General features: G+C 47.2%; 1 long non-coding RNA gene across 1 annotated transcript in view; it reads right to left on the bottom strand.

Moving 5' to 3' along the window:
• The window catches only part of LOC125644315 (uncharacterized), a 45,850-nt gene that overhangs the window by 11,070 nt on the left and 14,998 nt on the right, over positions 1 to 19,782 (bottom strand). The window contains exons 2-4 of the long non-coding RNA XR_012670176.1: positions 8,635 to 8,683; positions 2,456 to 2,575; positions 1,747 to 1,905 (exon numbers count right to left, since the gene is read on the bottom strand). This is a non-coding gene — a long non-coding RNA (uncharacterized LOC125644315). The remainder of the gene's footprint in view (positions 1 to 1,746; positions 1,906 to 2,455; positions 2,576 to 8,634; positions 8,684 to 19,782) is intronic.

The following is a 19,782-nucleotide window of genomic DNA, read 5'->3' as shown; positions in this document are numbered from 1 at the left end:
CTTGAGGGGGGAATGGGCAAAGGGGACCCCTTCTCTCCTCCCCCTCCCAGAGCACATTTGCAGATGGCAAGTGTAATTTGGTTACTAGTGTTCTGGAAGTGCTGGGGGTGGGAGGAAGGGGGACCAGTCTGGCAAGCACTAACTGGCCAAGGGGGGATGTGCTGGGGCACTAGCATGAGTGCTGGGGAGAGCACTGTAAAATAGCTAAAGCAGCTGCTGTAGGCACCCCCAGCACTCCTGCCATGTGCTGTGCCTTCTGAAGGCATAATGCGCCCCACGTTGGCATGGTGCTGGCTCACAGAGACCACAGACATGAAAGCTGGAAGGAATCCGTTGGTTCATCTGGCCCCCTGCCACAACAGGCCTACCCCCTCAAGAGTAGCCTTCACGGCCTGGCTTTAACTGAAAGGTTTCTGTGGTCCTGAGTTCTGGCAGCAAGACAGACTTGGTTAGTGCCTGGGGCAGCAGAGTCAGTAGTTAGAAATTCAAGGCCCTACACAGACTGCTGTGAAACCAGCTGTGCTTCCAGCTCCAGCCTATCTCCCAAAGGGCCTGATGGTTCCATTTTGAGTCAGGTGAAACAATCATGGTCATTGAGCCAAGGAAGTACAAGGAGCAATGGTCTCAAGTTGCAATGGGGGAGGTTTAGGTTGGATATTAGGAAAAACTTTTTCACTAGGAGGGTGGTGAAACACTGGAATGCGTTACCTAGGGAGGTGGTGGAATCTCCTTCCTTAGAGGTTTTTAAGGTCAGGCTTGACAAAGCCTTGGCTGGGATGATTTAGTCGGGGATCGGTCCTGCTCTGAGCAGGGGGTTGGACTAGATGATCTCCTGAGGTCCCTTCCAACCCTGATATTCTATGATTCTAAGTTCTTCTTTTTCTGGTCACTAACAAACACGATGGCTCTTGCTGCTGCTTGTGCTTGGCCTGGTTTTCCCCGGGCAAAGGGGCATCGGAGGCTCTGAGTGAGTGGATGGCTCAAAGCGTTCTCCTGCTCAGTGTGGGGGATCTAACTGGAGATTGGTTTAATCCATTTACAGCCTTTGAAGTGAACAAGCAGATGTCTGAAGTGGCTCCCTTTAATCTTTACACAGCTGCTCTGGGTCACCCTCCCATCAGCCTCCACCAGTGCCTGCTGTGGTTGGGCTGCGAGTTCAGACAGCCTGCAGCCAGTTACCCCTCAGACCTGTGTTGGTCTGAGTACCTAACAGGCCTTCTTACAAACCACCCCGAAGGGAAGAGAAATGCAAACTCCTCGTGCCCCAAAATAGGGTGGTATATGGCATCATCTGCCATCCCTCTCTGAGAGCCCCCCTGCAAGTCTGGGCAGGTGGGGGCAAAGCAGTGACATATCTGGGCAGGTGCAGGAATCTGAGGGGAATCCTTCATGGCCCCATCTCTCTTCCCCGCAGTCCTATATTGCAGGGCAATATAATGTGTCACTGTCAGTGCCACTTACACACATTCTCCCCATGCTCTGAAATGCCTTCAGGGGGCAATTTAGGTCAATTCTGGCAAGGAAGAATGGGCAGCTGGGCTTCTGAGAAAGCTGTCCTGAATTGTGCTCTGACTACTGGTAGAAAGAACTCCTATGACCATTGCCAAGAGCGCCCTATCTCAGACTTGGCTGTGGTCACCAGTAAAGTCCCCACTGTTCACCAAGTCTATTCAAGAAGCCTCTGAAAGGTTCTTGAGCCTAAATAACAGTATAAACCCACTCCCATCTGCAGCCAAAATGTAATACCCTAGTTCCACCTGCTGCTGAGTGCAATATGGTTCATGAGTCTTATGTAAGCAGAGGGAGAGAGCAAGTCCACGTTCTTGACCAGACTGATCCCTGGTGTAACTCCACTGGCGTTGCATTGCTTCCATCTGTGTGAAACTGCCACGGGGCAGACTGGAGCTGCAGGGGAATACAGTTACTTTATTCAAGCTTCACCCACAACCCCAGACTCCTCCCCCATAGCACCAGGGTAGATGTTTCTGCTAAAATGACCAGCTGTGAAATAGTTAATAACGTTGATTTTAATTTATCAACATATGACTTCCTCGTGAACACCCCACCCTCAATACTCCAGATTAAATGGTGACACCCCCACCACACCCCCACGTAAACCCAACTCACGGGGCTTTTAGGGGAGGCTCCAAATGGCCATTCTTGTGGGCTCACTGATCCACAGGCATCTCTCTGTGTCCTGTTTAAGTGGCTCAGAGCAGGCTACAGTTGCTCAGAGACCACGAGAGAAGAGATCCCAGGATGCTGCCCTTCAGTGGTTGGCCAACAGAAAGGAGACAGGATCTACTGCAGCTTTCAGCTCGAGTGATAACAGTTTGGAATGGAAGAAGCAGGGTTCTAGCCCTAGCTCCACAGAGGTATGTATCTGATTTATGTGGTATTGTCTATATATTGTCTCTACAGCACATGGGTGAGTTACAAGCAGGAAGTACTTTACCTGCCATCTTTAGCTCAGCCGAGTGGATGGAGCTATAGGAAGGCCAATGGGCTAACAGGAAACACTTAACAGAAGCCCCTCTAGATTTTATCAGCCTTAGACTAAACAGTCATTTCAGACCTGCAAAAACAAATATGTGGCAGGAAGACAATTCACATCAGCAGGAAGAGGAGAAAAAATACCCGGGGGAAAAATTTTGCTGGACAGCCCTAGAGGAGAGCTCCACTGTGCACACTTTGATTAGCTGAGAGTATTGTTTCCAGCTCCTAAAGGGGAGATTTTCTTTGACATTTGCCCTAGTTCTTACTGAGTCTCAGAGCCATGACTTCAACACCAGTGCCTCAGTTCTGACCATAGTGGCATAACTCTGGATTTACACCAGTGTAACTGACCTTAGTGTGCTGGCTCTGCATTTACACTGGTGCAACAAATCCGAAGCAAGCCCTGCTAGTGCACATACCTGCAAACAGCCAGCCATTATGGCTCAGATTTTCAAAGCCAGTCATTGCATGTGGATGCTCAATTCCTGTTACTTCTAGTGCTGACTGGGTGTCCAAATCTTCTAGGCTGCCTTGCAAGTCTGAGCCCATATGTTCAACCATAGCTTACCCACTGCCTGGACATTAGCACTTATTTCAGTGCTGGTCAGAACACCAGGGCTATCCTGGACTCTGTTTGGGAAGCACTGCAAGGTCTTTGATTTAAGTGCTACTAGGTGGAAGGGACTCAGAGTTCCTTGCTATTAGTCCCCGTAGAATGGAATATTTGCATTTACTTTCTGTAACTCCTGTTTACTATGTCCTTAAGGCAAACAGCCCAAGTTCCCAGCACTTCTGACTATTCCCTGGCCCCCATCCAGTCAGTCCTAAGCACATCCCTGCACTCAGTTCAGTCCCAGCCTTGTGCGCGGGGACTCATGTCCAAATCATATTTTGGGAGAGTGGATTCCAGAAGGATGCCTTCCCATGAGGTGACTGATATGGATTGGTGTTATTAACCAGGCCTCGGTACCTGTGCAGTGTGCCCAGCAGTCCCACATCTTTCCCTTACCTTGTAGCTATTGGGATATGTAACTCTCAGGAAATAGGCTGTATTAATAAATCAGTGGGTAGGTGTTTCACATGTTTCAGGAGGGTTACTTCGGCAATTGAAATTACCTTCCACTGAAGGGCTGGGGAACAGATCTGACCCCTTCCACTCAGAACTGAGGTGCACTCACTAGCTTGGCAGGTGATGGCAGCATTCCATGCTTCTAAACATGAGATCTTGGTCTGAGTCAACCTGCCTTCTTGTTCAGCAGGCTTGCAGGGTCAGGAGGACAGAGATGGGGACTCTTGATAATTAACAGCAACCCACTGGGGTTTTTAGTAGTAGTAGCCCATTCAGCCCTCTTCAGTTGTAAGGATCCTACAACTCAGGATCATGAGGGATTTATAGTGTCTGTGGGTGCAGGGGGAGATAAAGGTAGAATCTCAGAATTCTGCTGAGTGAAACAGAAGGCAAACACTGGCTGCATGTGTGTCTTTCAACTCTTATGCCCTGCCTACACTAGCCCTCAAATGGGGAGGGGCATACCCTTGTGGCTAAAACACAGGCCAGGGAGTCAGGAATACTGAGTTCTAGTCCCACCCTGCCTGTAACCTTAGGCAAGTCATATAATCTCTCTGGGGTCAAATTCCTTAATTGTAAAATGGGGATAATTCTATTTCATAGGGGAATGTGAGGACTGATTCCTTAATGTTTGTAAAGAACTTGGACACCAGCGGAAGAAGGTGCTAGAGAAGTGTACAGTGTTATTTAAATAGATTTTACTGAACCATTTTAACAAGCAATTTAAATATAACTGCAGCTAAAATGATTTAAAAACATGGATGAGGCCAAATCCTATTATAAACCATTTTAGATACTGTGCGCTAGCATAGGGGGGGTCTAAAATGGCATAGAGTAGCAGAATTTGACTCCGTCCACCCTGGAGACCCAAACAACAGCTGAGCCATTTTAAGGGGTAGGAAAACTGCAGATGAAGTCTGACCCTCTTCAGATGTCATTATCTATCTCCAGTTCTCCATCTTTATTATTATTTGGTTTCAGTTGTGCTTCCACCATATCTCTATGAAGGCACACAGCCACATTGCTTTTTCTTTTTCGGTTTGCCTTAAAAGTATAGTCTTCTCATGGTAGAGAAGAATCTATATAATATAGTGCAGCATATTTCATACAGAACACCGACTACTATAGAATTGGACACAACACATACACCATGGTGTACTACTATGTAATACTGACTCTGTGCCAGAGTTAGACCTCGGCTACACTGCTGTAAATCCAGAGTCAGTTTGTTGGGGTGGCTCTAGCTTTACACTGGTATTACTAAGGGCTGGTCTATACTACCACTGAAGTCAATGTAACTTACATTGCTCAGGGGTGTGAAAAAGACACCCCCCAGAAAGATGTAAGTTACATTGGTTTAAACGCTGTCCACAACAACGCTATGTCAGCGAGAGAGACTCTCCCACCAATATCACTTCCACCTCTCATGGAGCTGGAATAATTATGCCAATGGGAGATTATCCCATCGGCATAGCATGCCTTCACCAGACGCAGTGCAGCTGCACTGATGTAGTGCGTTAGTGTTGACTTGCCCTGAGAAAGGAGAACTTGTTTTTTTTAAAGAAAAGCCAGTCAGCAGAATGAATGATCAGAGTCAAGTGACATGTTTCTTGGCATAGTAACCAGCTAGAGTCATTGATAATTAGCTGTATTCACTGTCCCATAGGAGGTAGAAAATGGTCCCCTCCTCAAGTTTTCTATTCCAGCCCTAGCAGGTATTGGCAGGAACTATGCCAGAAGCTCATCCCACTTGGAGTAGGCCATCCAATACGGCCTTAGGTATCCTCCCTAACCATGAAGAGAATGCATTATATGCTATACATATGGGATGGATGACAGACTGCACTGTACGTTCTGCCAGTGCCCAACCTTCAATTGATCTCCATTTCCTCGGTTACCCACCGCTGCCTACTGTAATGCCTGGTGGGGCTGCAGGAACATCCATGCTGCTGTGAGCTCCCTTGCAGGCAGTCATTCTTTTAGAAGCTTTGTCTCCTTTCTGCCGTTCACACAGAAAGAATTGGCCGAGCTTAGCAGAAATGGAAAATCCAGAAGAGCAAAGAAAAAGCTTATCTGAAGAGCCAAAGATCACTAAGCCAAAAGCAAATCCAGGATGAATTGTCTTTATCATTGACCCTCACAGTGGCTCCTGGGGATGGGCTAGTGCAGTCTTCTCACATACAACTCTGTGTATGCTGCTCCTGTACAGCTTGTTCTGGAAGCAGGACACAGAAAAAGATCTCGCTCTCTCTCTCTTTGATAAGCTCTGAGACTGCCTTGCAGTACCAGCTCTTGATCAGGTTAACCATTGATGGAGGCTAGGACTTGAACTTCTGTCTTCCCTGGTGCTTATGAGTCCTGCATCTGACACAAAGCTCCTGCAAGCCTATAAAACATCCCTGAGGTTTCCTTTAGTTGGAAATGCCTTTATCATTTCAAAACTTTTTAATTCAGCATTTATTTTTGGTGCTGTATTTAGTGACTGAATACAGTGACCTTTTGGAGAGCATTACACTCCAGCAGCACAATAGCACTCTCATTCCTCCAACATCAAGGAGGGGTCTCTAAGGACAGGACTGTGACCAGCCCCATGGAGCTACGTAAGGCAGCATTAGAGGGTTCTTGGCAAAATAATAGTCCTTGTGCTCCTAGAGCACACGACTAGACCCTACAGTGGCACTGGTCTCCAAAAGTGGGTGGGAGCTATGGATCTGTCCCCTCTCCTGTGCCACTTTGGCCAGGACAGCTGGTCTTACACCAGGTAGAGGGAGCACATCACACCCTTTCAGCAGGTGCAGCAAGGACTGTGCTTACCCTTCACTCCCCAGAGCTAAGGGAAGCACTTGAACTTGTTTCCAGGAGCTCCATTTAGGGCTATGCCACCCCCAATGCAGGGCTGTGCCTGAACGGCACAAGACAGACCAAGATGAGGGATATGGCCAAAACCAAAAATAATGAGCAGAGGAGGAAACGCTGTGGGTTCCTTTTCTTCAACATGTAGAGTACAAACTTCTGTAGAGAGCTAATTGAATAACATTCCCTGGATGCATAATTCGGCAGATCTGGGCTTTTTCTGTGAAGCCCTGGTGCATCGTTCACCAGCATTCAACCGATGTCACAAATGAATGAATGGCCATCTATGGAGCATTTATGTTGTGTCTAGTATTGGTACTGACTATCTAAGCTTCGAAACTGGCCATCCAGGTCACTCGTGGTATGACGCACCTATTCACAGTCAAACGCGTGTATGTGCAGCTGACCGCAAACACACAATGCCAAAGAGGTGTATTTGATAAAGCTGGAAGACATTTTTCTGGCAAGACATAATTCTGACAAATGAGACTTTTGGTCAAAAACAATTTTTGTGTGGAAAAAATTATTTTCAACAAACTATTCTGGTTTTTCATGGGAAAAAAATGGAAACCCAAACCTGAACATTTTTACTGAATGATTTTCAGATTTTGGAAACTGTACATTTTATCTGAAAATGGTTTTTGGTGTATCATTTTGGTTGAAAAATTCTCAAGAGACGTTTGATGAAAACAAAAAACCCTCAAAATTTCAAGTAAAAAAGTTACTGGCATTTTTTGACCAGCTCCAGAATTCAGCTAGATCATGCAAAACTGTTTCCCAGCTTTGCGAACACTAACGGGCTGGGGTGTAGTGGAATTCTGCATCTGAAATGAGAGCTGATTTGTAAGGGGAGAGGGTAATTTGATGAAATTTGATAAAATGAATGACACGAATCATGTAAAGCACACACGTACCATATGGGGAAAGCACTCTCACATCCTGGATTGACAGAATCATGTGTCAGGGGCTTTACATAATCCCATACCCCTATGTAGAACTGGCTTGACATGAGTAATTAAACATGGAGGAGGCCTTATATCTTGGGAGACAGGATTAGGTAGGTAAATGGATAAGCAGGCTGGAAACAGAATGTCTGAGCTAGCTAAGATAAGAGGGAGAACACCCTGGGAATCATCTACTAAGAACAAGAGAACAATGGAGAAGAGAAGTCAGGAGTGTAAAGATGATGTAAAGAGTAAAGTTGAATATGGACAGCACGTGGGCAGAGCTTGCTATAAAGGGATTGGTTCCTGCAGAGTAATGCAATATATAGTGAATATAACGTATATAACGGAAGGGAGTTTCTGTATAACTTTGGATGTGTGGTATAGCCTGTGCCCACCCCCACATCTCAGTCTGATCAACTCAGCATAGCTTTGAGGTATGCCAAATAAAGGACCCTGAGTGATGAGACCGGTGTCAAACAAAGATCTTGGGGAACCAAGTGGACAAGGTCTCAGAGGTCTCATAGTGGTTCCATAACGGATCAGATCCATTCATCTGAAGCAGGTAACACATGGTCTATTATACTTGGAGCTTTACTGTCAAGGATTGCAACCCAACAGGTTAGCAATGGCACTGGAAGGGTTTACATTTAAGAATGTTTCCAGGGCACTAAAGAAGTAAGTTAAGTCTAGGGGCGGACCCTAGGGACTCCCCAGAGAGGTATCAGGAGAACACTGGAATCAGGTGAAAAAGGAACTCCAATGGATAGTGCTTACTCCATAATAATAGTGCTGACTAGTGGCTGACTGCAGGCTCAGACCAGCTGAATGGCTAGGATGGCTGCAGCTGGGTGCAGTGTGATGAATGGCATTAAATGGGGGAAGAGGAAGCCCAGACTTAGTTTTAGGATTCCCACTTCAATCTACCACTTTCTGGAGTCACTACATCCAGACGGTGAATGCTCCTTCCCTTAGCACACCCCAACTACGCTAACGCAGCCAGGACTCCCCTACACTCAAATTCTTGCATTTCCTCCCTCTGGATTTACTTTCTCTCCAGGGAAATCTCCATTTGGTTAGCAGGTTATACACTAGACCTGAACCCAGGACTCCGGGAGTTAACTAAGAAGAAATCACAATCCACAGAAATCACTGTGCTGCAGAAAGCAAAGCTAAGTGTGTTTGGTCTGTTGCGCCATTCTGCACGTGACAGACGAAATTACTCCAGCGAGCTCTGTGACTTCTGTGATCCCACTGATCAGCCCAACTCACCAATCTCATCCACGATATTCCCAAGGCCTCCAGGATGAGTGGCTTTCTCCTGTTTTAAAACAAACACACAGCAAAAACAAAAGAAACATCAATACTGCAGCCTTCTGTCCAGGACAGAATTAACTTCCTCTCCCTGGAATGATTAACCCCAGCTGCAGGTCTTTTACTGCAGTGTAGACATGCCCTATTGCTGCAGCAGCAGTGGGGCTAGAATTCATACCCTCCTGCTCAGAAAGCACAGACAGCTACTGCTTCAGCTAAAGGAAAATCTCCTTTACCTTTAGCAGTATTAGGGCTATGCCACACAGTCACCTGGTTCCATTCTATCAAGTAGAGGACACACTATAAGCCTATGAATTTTTTTTAAAATACAAAACAGTATTAGTACAAGACACTATTTCATGCATCTGTTGCAAGACAGAAGCCCTAATTCAGGTGAGGTCTCTGCCAGTGTGAGCCTGAAAAAACACCACCACCATAAAACAAAGGGACTGGAGGGAGGTTATTAGTGGAGCTTCCACAAGACTGGTCTTGGGCCCAATCTTATTCAATATTTTTATTAATGATCTTGGCACAAAAAGTAAGAGTGTGCTAATGAAATTAGCTGATGACACAAAGCTGGGAGACATTGTCAACACAGAGGAGGATTGGAACATTATGCAGAAAAATCTGGATGACACTGATCAGAGATACAGAAATGAGATGACCTTCAATAGTACAAATTGCAAGGTCATGCTTGTGGGGTCTAATAATAAGAATTTCTGCTACAAGCTGGGGGCTCAACCACTGGAATTGACACAGGAAGAGAGAGACCTGGGTGTGCTGGTCCATCACAGGATGACAATGAGCCACCGATGTGATGTGTGAAAAATGTGTGATGTGTTGTGTGTGAAAAATGCATCAGATGAGGCATTTCCAGTAGAGATAGAGAAGTGTTAATGCCTTTGTACAAGGCACTTGTAAGACCTTATCTGCAATAATGTGTACAGTTCTGGTCACCCATGATCAAGAAAGATTAATTTAAACTGGAGCAGGTACAGAGAAGAGCTACTAGGATGATCAGGGGAATGGAGGGCCTGTCTTCTGAGAGGAGACTGGAAGAGCTTGGCTTGGTTAGCCTAGCAAAAAGAAGGCTGAGAGGTGATATGAGTGCAGTATAAAATACATTAGCGGCGTAAATACCAGGGAGGGTGAAGGCTATTTAAGCTACAGGACAATGTTAGCACAAAACCAAATGGCTATAAACTGGCCATGAACAAATCCAGGCTGGACATTAGAAGAAGGTTTCTAACCATCAGAGAGGTGCGCTTCTGGAACAGCCTCCCAATAGAAATTGTGGATAAATTTATAAGAGCAGTTGTATGACAGGGTTGCTTGTGATGGTGCAGATCAGGGCAGGGTTCAAAAGCCCTGGGGCTCAATTCTGCTTTATGGCTTATGTTCCTAAAGCTCGTGCTTCAGATTTTCAGCTGGCCATCTGGAGGGGTCAGGAAAGGATTCTCCCACAATGTATTTGGAGACGGTTTTTTCCCCTTCCTTTGAAGGAATCCATCCATCAGGGATGGCCATGGCTGCAGATGAGACATTAGAGGAGTGGACCAGGGCTCTGTGGTGATACAGAGCATTGTCTCTCTCAGGTGCGGAACTGGCAGGTTCTTGTTCACATGCTCAGGGCCTGTCATAAATATAAAGGGAAGGGTAAACCCCTTTGAAATCCCTCCTGGCCAGGGGAAAGCTCCTCTCACCTGTAAAGGGTTAAGAAGCTAAAGGTAACCTCGCTGGCACCTGACCAAAATGACCAATGAGGAGACAAGATACTTTCAAAAGCTGGGAGGAGGGAGAGAAACAAAGGGTCTGTGTGTCTGTCTATATGCTGGTTTCTGCTGGGGATAGACCAGGAATGGAGTCTTAGAACTTTTAGTAAGTAATCTAGCTAGGTATGTGTTAGATTATGATTTCTTTAAATGGCTGAGAAAAGAATTGTGCTGAATAGAATAACTATTTCTGTCTGTGTATCTTTTTTGTAACTTAAGGTTTTGCCTAGAGGGGTTCTCTATGTTTTTGAATCTAATTACCCTGTAAGATATCTACCATCCTGATTTTACAGGGGGGATTTCTTTATTTCTATTTACTTCTATTTTTTTATTAAAAGTCTTCTTGTAAGAAAACTGAATGCTTTTTCATTGTTCTCAGATCCAAGGATCTGTTTGGGTCTGTAGTCACCTAGGCAAATTGGTGAGGCTTTTTACCAAACCTTGTCCAGGAAGTGGGGTGCAAGGTTTTGGGAAGTATTTTGGGGGGAAAGACGCGTCCAAACAGCTCTTCCCCAGTAACCAGTATTAGTTTGGTGGTGGTAGCGGCCAATCCAAGGACAACGGGTGGAATATTTTGTACCTTGGGGAAGTTTTGACCTAAGCTGGTAAAGATAAGCTTAGGAGGTTTTTCATGCAGGTCCCCACATCTGTACCCTAGAGTTCAGAGTGGGGGAGGAACCTTGACAGGGCCTAACTGATTGCCATATGTGGGGTCAGAAAGGAATTTTCCCCCAGATCAGATTGGCAGTAACCCTGGGGATGAACGGTTTGCCTCCCTCTGCAGTGGCTGTGGGTCACTTGCCAGGATCATCTGTGTGTATCTCTGTGACGTTCTTCTCTGTCGTTATCTGGACCAGTGATCTGCTAGGTCACTCCAATCCTTGACTCTGGGAGCCAGCCTTACCCTGCTCTGCTGTGAGAACCCCCACTCCTGGGCTGTTCACGCACAGCCTCTGGCATGTAAGCTGCTCCTTGGATTGTGCAACCAAATGACACTAGCGAATACCTCCGGTCCCAGACACAACCCTACGAACCTCTGTCTTGCAGTGTCCAGTTCTGCCCGCTGGATGCGGCAAGCTTATATGAGTTTGTCAATTTAGCAAAGAAATTGATATGTATCAGGCTTGTTATCACCAGGGGAGCCTCTGACACACTTCAAACCAAACACTGCTTCAGGTAGAATAAACAAACAAATTTATTAACTATAAAGATATGTTTTGACTTATAATCACTTAAAGTCTAACAAGTCAGATTTGGTCAAATGAAATAAAAGCAAAATGCATTCTAAACTGATCTTAATACTTTCAATGCCCTTACAAACTTAGATGTTTCTCACCACAGGTTGACTAGTTGCTCTTCAGCCAGGCTCTCCCCTTTGATCAGTGCTTCAGTTGCTTGGTGTGGTGTCTGTAGATGTAGGTGGAAGAGAGAGGAGCAGCATGGCAAATCTCTCTCCCTTTTATCATGTCCTTTTTTCCCCTCTTGGCTTTGCCACCCCCCCCCCCCCCTTCAGAGTCAGGTGAGCATTACTGAGCCATTACCTTCCTTGCTGTTGCCTCTGTGGAGATAATATTTGGCTGATTCCCCCAACTTACAGCATGTTTTAGTGACAACCATACTACACAATTCTCATAATTTCATATGGATTAATGATACACATATATGGATAGAGAAATGACTTTCAGCAGATCATAACCTTTCCCCTGATATCTTACAAGGCATGCTTTATACATAAACCACAATTATATGAAAATTAGGAATATGAGGGTTATAGCACCCTCCCCCAAGGTACAGAATGTCACAATCTCACAATCATTTCTGTGCTAATTCAGGGGATTTGGGCACTGGTGCATCTCAGTCCCTCCTATTCTCTTCCGGTGGCACAGAACAGTCTAGTCTCCTGTGGGCTGTGATACTTTGGACTCATTTCGGTTGCTGGGGTGTGTCGGTGGCCTGTGAAATACAGGAGGTCAGACTAGACAATCTGGCAGTCCCTTTGACCTTAAACTCTGTGATTCTCTCGACAGCAAGTCAGGACTCTTGGCTGCAGAGGCCAGTTGGAAGTGCCCCCCAGAACCTGCTTCCGAGCAGAAAGAGCAAGTCAAACCGCACACCTTTTAAAGGGGTCATTGCAGCAGGTTAGACACAACAAATCCTGCATCTTGGTTGGGCGTTAGGCTAGATGATCCTTGCGGTCCCTTCTAGTCCTATGGTTCTAAGATTTAACAAATGATGGTCCACCACAGCTGTCATTATGCTGCATATCACACCTATTCAAGAACTGCAAGACGACTAATCTTAGAATCTCCTGCTCTAGAAGAATAGACAGTTCTTGAGTTAAAGGAGAATCTGCATATATGGTTAGCAGTATAGAGCCTATGACAGGCAGTTGAGCAATTCTAATTCCAGCCAATACAGGGGACTGGTGCAGACAGATGCAAGCCAGCTCACTACAGTACTTTCCATTCCATCAAAGACAACAATTCACCTCCTGTGCAGTGTACCAGCGGTTGAGAATGCCAGTTCTACATAGAAAAAGATGTATTAAAAAGAGGAAATGAGGCCAAACTGGATTATGAAGTTCTGCACCAGTTCACAAAGTGTCTCACATGGGGGAGGAAATGACAACCTTCATGCGGTCTCCCGTTATGTGCAAAAACACAACCAATGTCATCAAATCAGCGACCAAACATCCTTAAAGGACCTCCAGGTCAGAAAATCAATGGCAATAATGGCCTATGTCAGAGCCAAACCTCCCTTCCAATAGGCCCATTGCTGCAGATTATGCAGTTCAATATCAAGGGACTATCCAATGCAAAGTATTATTACATCACAACGATACTGCAGACTCAAAACACTAATGTCCTTGCACTACAAGAAACACACTTGGAGAGTGCAAGCCACCAACTGATGATCAATTGATATGCCCTTGTATCTGGAAGCCATCATCCCAAGTATGGACTCGCAATGTACATAAAACATGACCTTAAGGATTCCATCCAGATCATGCCTATCACAAATCCCTACTCAACTGCCATCAAGATGGGTGATCTGACAGTTATAAACATGTACAAGCCACCATCAATGGAATGGCCATGTCCAGTGTTACCAACACCAAGCCATCCTACAATCTACATTGGCTATTCCAATAGCCATCATAGCCTATGGGGCTATAACAAGAATGACCACGCTGGAGCACAACTAACATGCTGGTCTTTCACAGAAGACCAGCACCTCCTCTAATGATGCCAAAAACAGTGGCATGTTCAGGCTGGCCCGACAGAGGAAGTGCTACACTCCCAACCTTTGTTTTTTGTCGTGTGACATCCGTGGCCACTTACTATCATCTACAAGTTCTCAATTACCTTCCCAACAGCCAACACTGCCCAGTTATGATTTCTGTAGATCTACATGTTCCACTCATTTGATTCCCTGCACTGGAATTTACAGTCTGCTGACTGGTCCTGCTATGCAATGATTGTACAGGGCTTGATAAACCAGACCTCACTATATCCAGCTCACCACTGCTTAGTAGGCCTACTAATATCAACCACCAAATCGAGGATTGCGAGGGCCTTCAGAAAAGCATTCACTCCTTGCTGGACAGAACAGAGCGAGACACTCTTCTAGCAATATCATGGCAACAAAAGCCCTGAAACTGCAATGGCGCTGCTTGAGTCTTTGAACTCAGCAAGAAGGAAGAGGTTGTGTGAAACCGTGATGGCTCTTGACTTCACAAGGTCAAGCCACAAAACCCGGAAGCTCCTCTGTCTTTTAGGCAGTGTGGTTCCAGCAGCCTACCAACCATCTCAAGTAAAAATGTGAATGCCATTGCTACACAGTTAACTGTCAACTCCCATGTGCCAATGGATAAAAACATCAGGTAAGTCCACAAACAACTTTACTAGGCATCAAACTAGTGCCAGTTGTCTTCACCCTTTTCTGCCCCCTATATAGAGTAGGTGAAGTGGATATGGGTCTGTCCAACACTAAGGGCTGGTCTACACTACGAGGTTAGGTTGAATTTAGCTGCATTAGGTTGATTTTATAAGCAACGCTGTTCCGTCGACCTAAAGGGCTCTCAAAATCGACTGCAGTACTCCTCCCTGATGAGGGGAGTAGCGCTAAAATCGACCTTGTTGGGTTGAATGTGGGGTAGTGCAGATCCAGCGTTGTGCAATTTGACAGTATTGGCCTCTGGGAGCTATCCCAGAGTGCTCCAATGTGACCGCTCTGGACAGCACTTTGAACTCCGATGCACTAGCCAGGTACACAGGAAAAGCCCGGGGAAATTTTGAATTTAATTTCCTGTTTGGTCAGTGTGACGAGCTCAGCAGCACAGGTGACCATGCAGTCCCAGAATCGCAAACGAGCTCCAGCATGGAGCGAACGGGAGACACTGGATCTAATTGATGTATGGGGAGAAGAATCTGTGCAGGTTGAACGCCGATCAAAAAGAAGAAATGCTAATATATATGCCAAAATCGCATAGGGCATGGTGGAGAGAGGCTATACCAGGGACACACAGCAGTGCCGCGAAAAGTTAAGGAACTCAGGCAAGTCTACTACAAGACAAAGGGAGGCAAACAGTCGCTCCGGGTCAGAGCCCCAGACATGCTGCTTCTGTGATCAGCTGCATGCCATTCTAGGGGGGGACCCTACCACTACCCTACCACTGTCCGTGGACATCTGCAAGGGGGGAGTCTCACACAACGTGGAGGAGGATTTTGTGGATGACGAAGAGGAGGAGGAAGAGGAGGAGGGGAATGTACAGCAGGCAAGCGGAGAATCTGTTCTCCCTGGCAGCCAGGACCTTTTCTTCACTCTGAAGCCAATACCCTCCCAAGGCGGGTTCCTGGACCCTAAAGGCAGAGAAGGCATCTCTGGTGAGTGCACATTTGTAACTTCAGTACAGGGGTGTGACGGATCCGGCACTGCAGCGCCCCTTTGTGGCGGGGTGGATGGGGTGTCGGGACCTCACCACTTTTACTTTCCCACGCCTGTCCTGTAAGGGCGTTCCAATGTGGCACAATGGCCGGTTTCCCTGTGCTCAGCCCTTAGTCGGGGTAGTGGGACCTAATGGCTGGAGTCCATGTGTCACCCTGAGTATCGGGCGGTGTGGCCCGACAGCCAGGGTCCACATAAATCGCTTCCTGCTTTGGAGCAGTGCAGCCTAGCGGCCGGAGTCCATACAATCCCCCTCGCAAGCAGGGTGGTGCGGCCTAGCGGCCAGAGTCCATACAATCCCCCTCGCAAGCGGGGTGGTGCGGCCTAGCAGCCAGAGTCCATACAATCCCCCTCGCAAGCGGGGTGGTGCGGCCTAGCGGCCAGAGTCCATACAATCCCCCTCGCAAGCGGGGTGGTGCGGCCTAGCGGCCAGAGTCCATACAATCCCCCTCGCAAGCGGGGTGGTGCGGCCTAGCGGCCAGAGTCCATACAATCCCCCTCGCAAGCGGGGTGGTGCGGCCTAGCGGCCAGAGTCCATACAATCCCCCTCGCAAGCGGGGTGGTGCGGCCTAGCGGCCAGAGTCCAGATAACTCACCCCACACATCAGGGCAGCGTGGCCTAACGGCCAGAGTCCATATAACTCCCTCTCAGGCGGGGAAGTGTATCCCAATGGTGGGGGGCGGGTAGGGGGACCCGGGCCTGCCCTCTCCGCCGGGTCCCGACCCCAGGCTCTCCTATTGGTGGGGTTTCCCCTCGCGCTTAGCTCGGCGGGGATCCGCCCGCAACACGCCGAGCATCAGTGCAGCTTTAACGCTGCCCGTCTCTAAAATGACCCTGGGTCACTTCCTACCCTCAAAGTCATCTTCTCCACTTTCGGGGGGGGGGGGGGGGAGGTGTCCTATGAGTCCATCCCCTCCTGCCAAGACCTCCGTCTGGGATGTGGGGTGCGTCCCGGTTTGGTTGGCCCCTGGATCCGGAAGCCAATGTCATTTTGGGATGTATAAGTAGAGGCATTGCTAGCAGATCGAGGGACGTGATCATTCCCCTCTATTTGACATTGGTGAGGCCTCATCTGGAGTACTGTGTCCAGTTTTGGGCCCCACACTACAAGAAGGATGTGGAAAAATTGGAAAACATCCAGCGGAGGGCAACAAAAATGATTAGGGGACTGGAACACATGACTTATGAGGAGAGGCTGAGGGAACTGGGATTGTTTAGTCTGCAGAAGAGAAGAATGAGGGGGGATTTGATAGCTGCTTTCAACAACCTGAAAGGGGGTTCCAAAGAGGATGGCTCTAGACTGTTCTCAGTGGTAGTGGATGATAGAACGAGGAGTAATGGTCTCAAGTTACAGTGGGGGAGATTTAGGTTGGATATTAGAAAAAACGTTTTCACTAGGAGGGTGGTGAAACACTGGAATGCGTTACCTAGGGAGGTGTTGGAATCTCCTTCCTTATAAGTTTTTAAGGTCAGGCTTGACAAAGCCCTGGTTGGGATGATTTAGTTGGGGATTGGTCCTGCTTTGAGCAGGGGGTTGGACTAGATGACCTCCTGAGGTCCCTTCCAACCCTGATATTCTATGATTCAGTGGCAGAGGCCAGGAAAGCATTCAGTGAATGTGATCAGAACACACAGGAGGGGATGCTGAGGCTAATGGGGGAGCAAATCGATATGATCAGGCATCTGGTGGAGCTGCAGGAAAGGCAACAAGAGCACAGACCGCCACTGCATCCATTGAATAACTGCCTGCCCTGCTCGCCAACTTCCATATCCTCCTCACCCACATGCCCAAGAATGCGGTGGGCGGGGTGGAGGCTCCGGGCACCCAGCCACTCCACTCCAGCGGATGGCCCAAGCAACAGAAGGCTGTCATTCAAACAGCTTTGATTTGTAGTGTAGCTTTAATAAGGAATGTGGCCTTGTCCTTCCCTCCTCCCTCAACCAGTCCCGGGCTACCTGGTCAGTGATCTCACTTTTTTTTTTAATAAATATAGAATGCACGGATTGAAAACAATAGGCAAACAGCGCCGGCAGGCTTTCAAAAGTCCAAAGGCACATTCTACCACCACTCTGCACTTGCTCAGCCTATAGTTGAACTGCTCCTTACCTCTGTCCAGGCTGCCTGTGTACAGCTTCATGAGCCATAGGAGCAAGGGGTAGGCTGGGTCCCCAAGGATAACTACTGGCATTTCAACATCCCCAATGGTAATTTTCTGGTCTGGGAAGAAAGTCCCTTCTTGCAGCTTTTCGAACAGCCTGGAGTTCCTAAAGATGCAAGCGTCATGCACCTTTCCCGACCATCCCACGTTGATGTCGGTGAAATGTCCCTTTTGATCCACCAGTGCTTGCAGTACCATTGAGAAGTAGCCTTTGCAGTTCACGTACTGGTTGGCAAGGTGGTCTAGTGCCAAGATAGGGATATGCATTCTGTCTATTTCCCCACCACAGTTAGGGAACCCCATTGCAGCAAAGCTATCCACTATGACCTGCATATTTCTCAGAATCACTACCCTTGCTAGCAGAAGGTTACTGACTGCATTGGGTACTTGGATCACAGCAGCCCCCATGGTAGATTTGCCCACTCTGAATTGATTCCCTACTGACCAGTAGCAGTCAGGCGTTGCAAGCTTCCACAGGGCTATCGCCCCTTGCTTCTCAGCTGTCAGGGCAGCTCTCATCTTGGTTTTTCTGCACTTCAGGGTGCGGGAAAGCAACTTACAAAGTTCCAGGAAAGTGACCTTATGCATGCAAAAGTTTCGCAATCACTGGGAATCATCCCATACCTGCAACACTATGCAGTCCCACCACTCTGTGCTTATTTGCTGGGCCCAGAATCGGCGTTCCACTGTATCAACCTGCCCCACTGCCACCATGATGTCCCAATTGCCACATCCCGTGCTTTCAGGAACATCTGTGTCCATGTCCTCCTCACAATTGTCCTCATGCTGGTGGCTTCTAGCCAGGTTCTGCACATACTGCAGGATAATGCACGAGGTGTTTACAGTGCTCACAACATCAGCGCTGAGCTGAGTGGGCTCCATGCTTGCCATGCTATGGTGTCTGCATGGGTAACCCTGGAAAAAAGACGAGAAACGATTGTTTGCCATTGCTTTCAAGGAGGGAGGGAAGAAGGGAGAGGAGACTGACGACATGTACCCAAAACCACCTACAACAATGTTTTTGCCCCATCAGGCATTGGGAGCTTAACCCAGAATTCCAATGGGCAGCAGGGACGGTGAGATAGCTACCCACAGTGCACCACTCCACCAACTTACTACGCTTAGTGGGGACATACACAATCGACTGTATAAAATCTCTTTCCAAAGATCGACTTCTATAAAATCAACCTAATTTCGTAGCATAGACATATCCTAAGTCCAGGAAAGTGGCAGGAATGGACAGAATATACCCCAAGTTGCTGAAGAACCTTGGCCTGAAGGCAAGAAGTTGACTGGCAGACTTCTTCAGCAACATCCACTCTTTTGGCATAATACTGAAAGAGTGGAAGGTAGCCAAGCTCATAGCATTTTGAAGCCTGGAAAAGAGGCCACTGGCTCCAAAAGCTACCAGCCCATCTCCTTCCTTAACAGTTGCTATAAACTGTTGGAGCAGGTCCTATTTCAAAGGTTACAGCAAACTCTGGAGCAACTGGTTTCCAAAGAACAGGCTGGATTTAGAACTGGTCACAACTGCTGTGGCCAGGTGCTGGCTTTAACCAGCTACATAGAATCTGGCTACCAGCGAAAATTAAAAACAGCAGCAGCATTCACTGATATTTCTTCTGCATACAATACTGTATGGCACAAAGGTCTCCTGCTGAAGTTATCATTAGCTCTCCCAAGCCAATCAGTCATCAGACTCATCACCGAGATGTTGAGTAACAGAAGATTCACTGCACACCTTGGTGAGTCTTCTAGCAAATTATGAAGATTGAACAATGGCCTCCCACAGGGATCTGTTTTAATGCCTACACTGTTCAATCTCTATACCAGTGATATTCTGGTCACATCATCCCATAAATTCATGTATGTGGATGACAGTGTGCTAACAACACAAACGTCCTCTCTGAAGGCCACAGAAAAGGTCACGAACAATGAACTCTGGATACTTGAGACATATTTCAAAGTTTGGTGACTGAAACCCAACACTTTGAAAACACTTATTTCTGCCTTCCACTTGAACAACCACGATGCCAAAGTCTGCTGAAAGTGGACTTTTATGGTCTACCTCTTTTGCATGACCACAACCCATGGTACCTGGGAGCTACTCTGAATTGGATGCCGAGCTATCACCACCTTGACAACACTAAAAAGAAGATAAAGATGAGGGTTTGCCAGACATTTGCTGGCACATCCTGGGGATGTGATACACATAAGCTTTGAACAT

Source organism: Caretta caretta, chromosome 10 (genome assembly GCF_965140235.1).
Source record: "Caretta caretta isolate rCarCar2 chromosome 10, rCarCar1.hap1, whole genome shotgun sequence".
Taxonomy (NCBI): domain Eukaryota; kingdom Metazoa; phylum Chordata; order Testudines; family Cheloniidae; genus Caretta; species Caretta caretta.
Note: the sequence above shows the minus strand (reverse complement) of the source record. Positions and strands in the feature narration are given on the sequence as shown.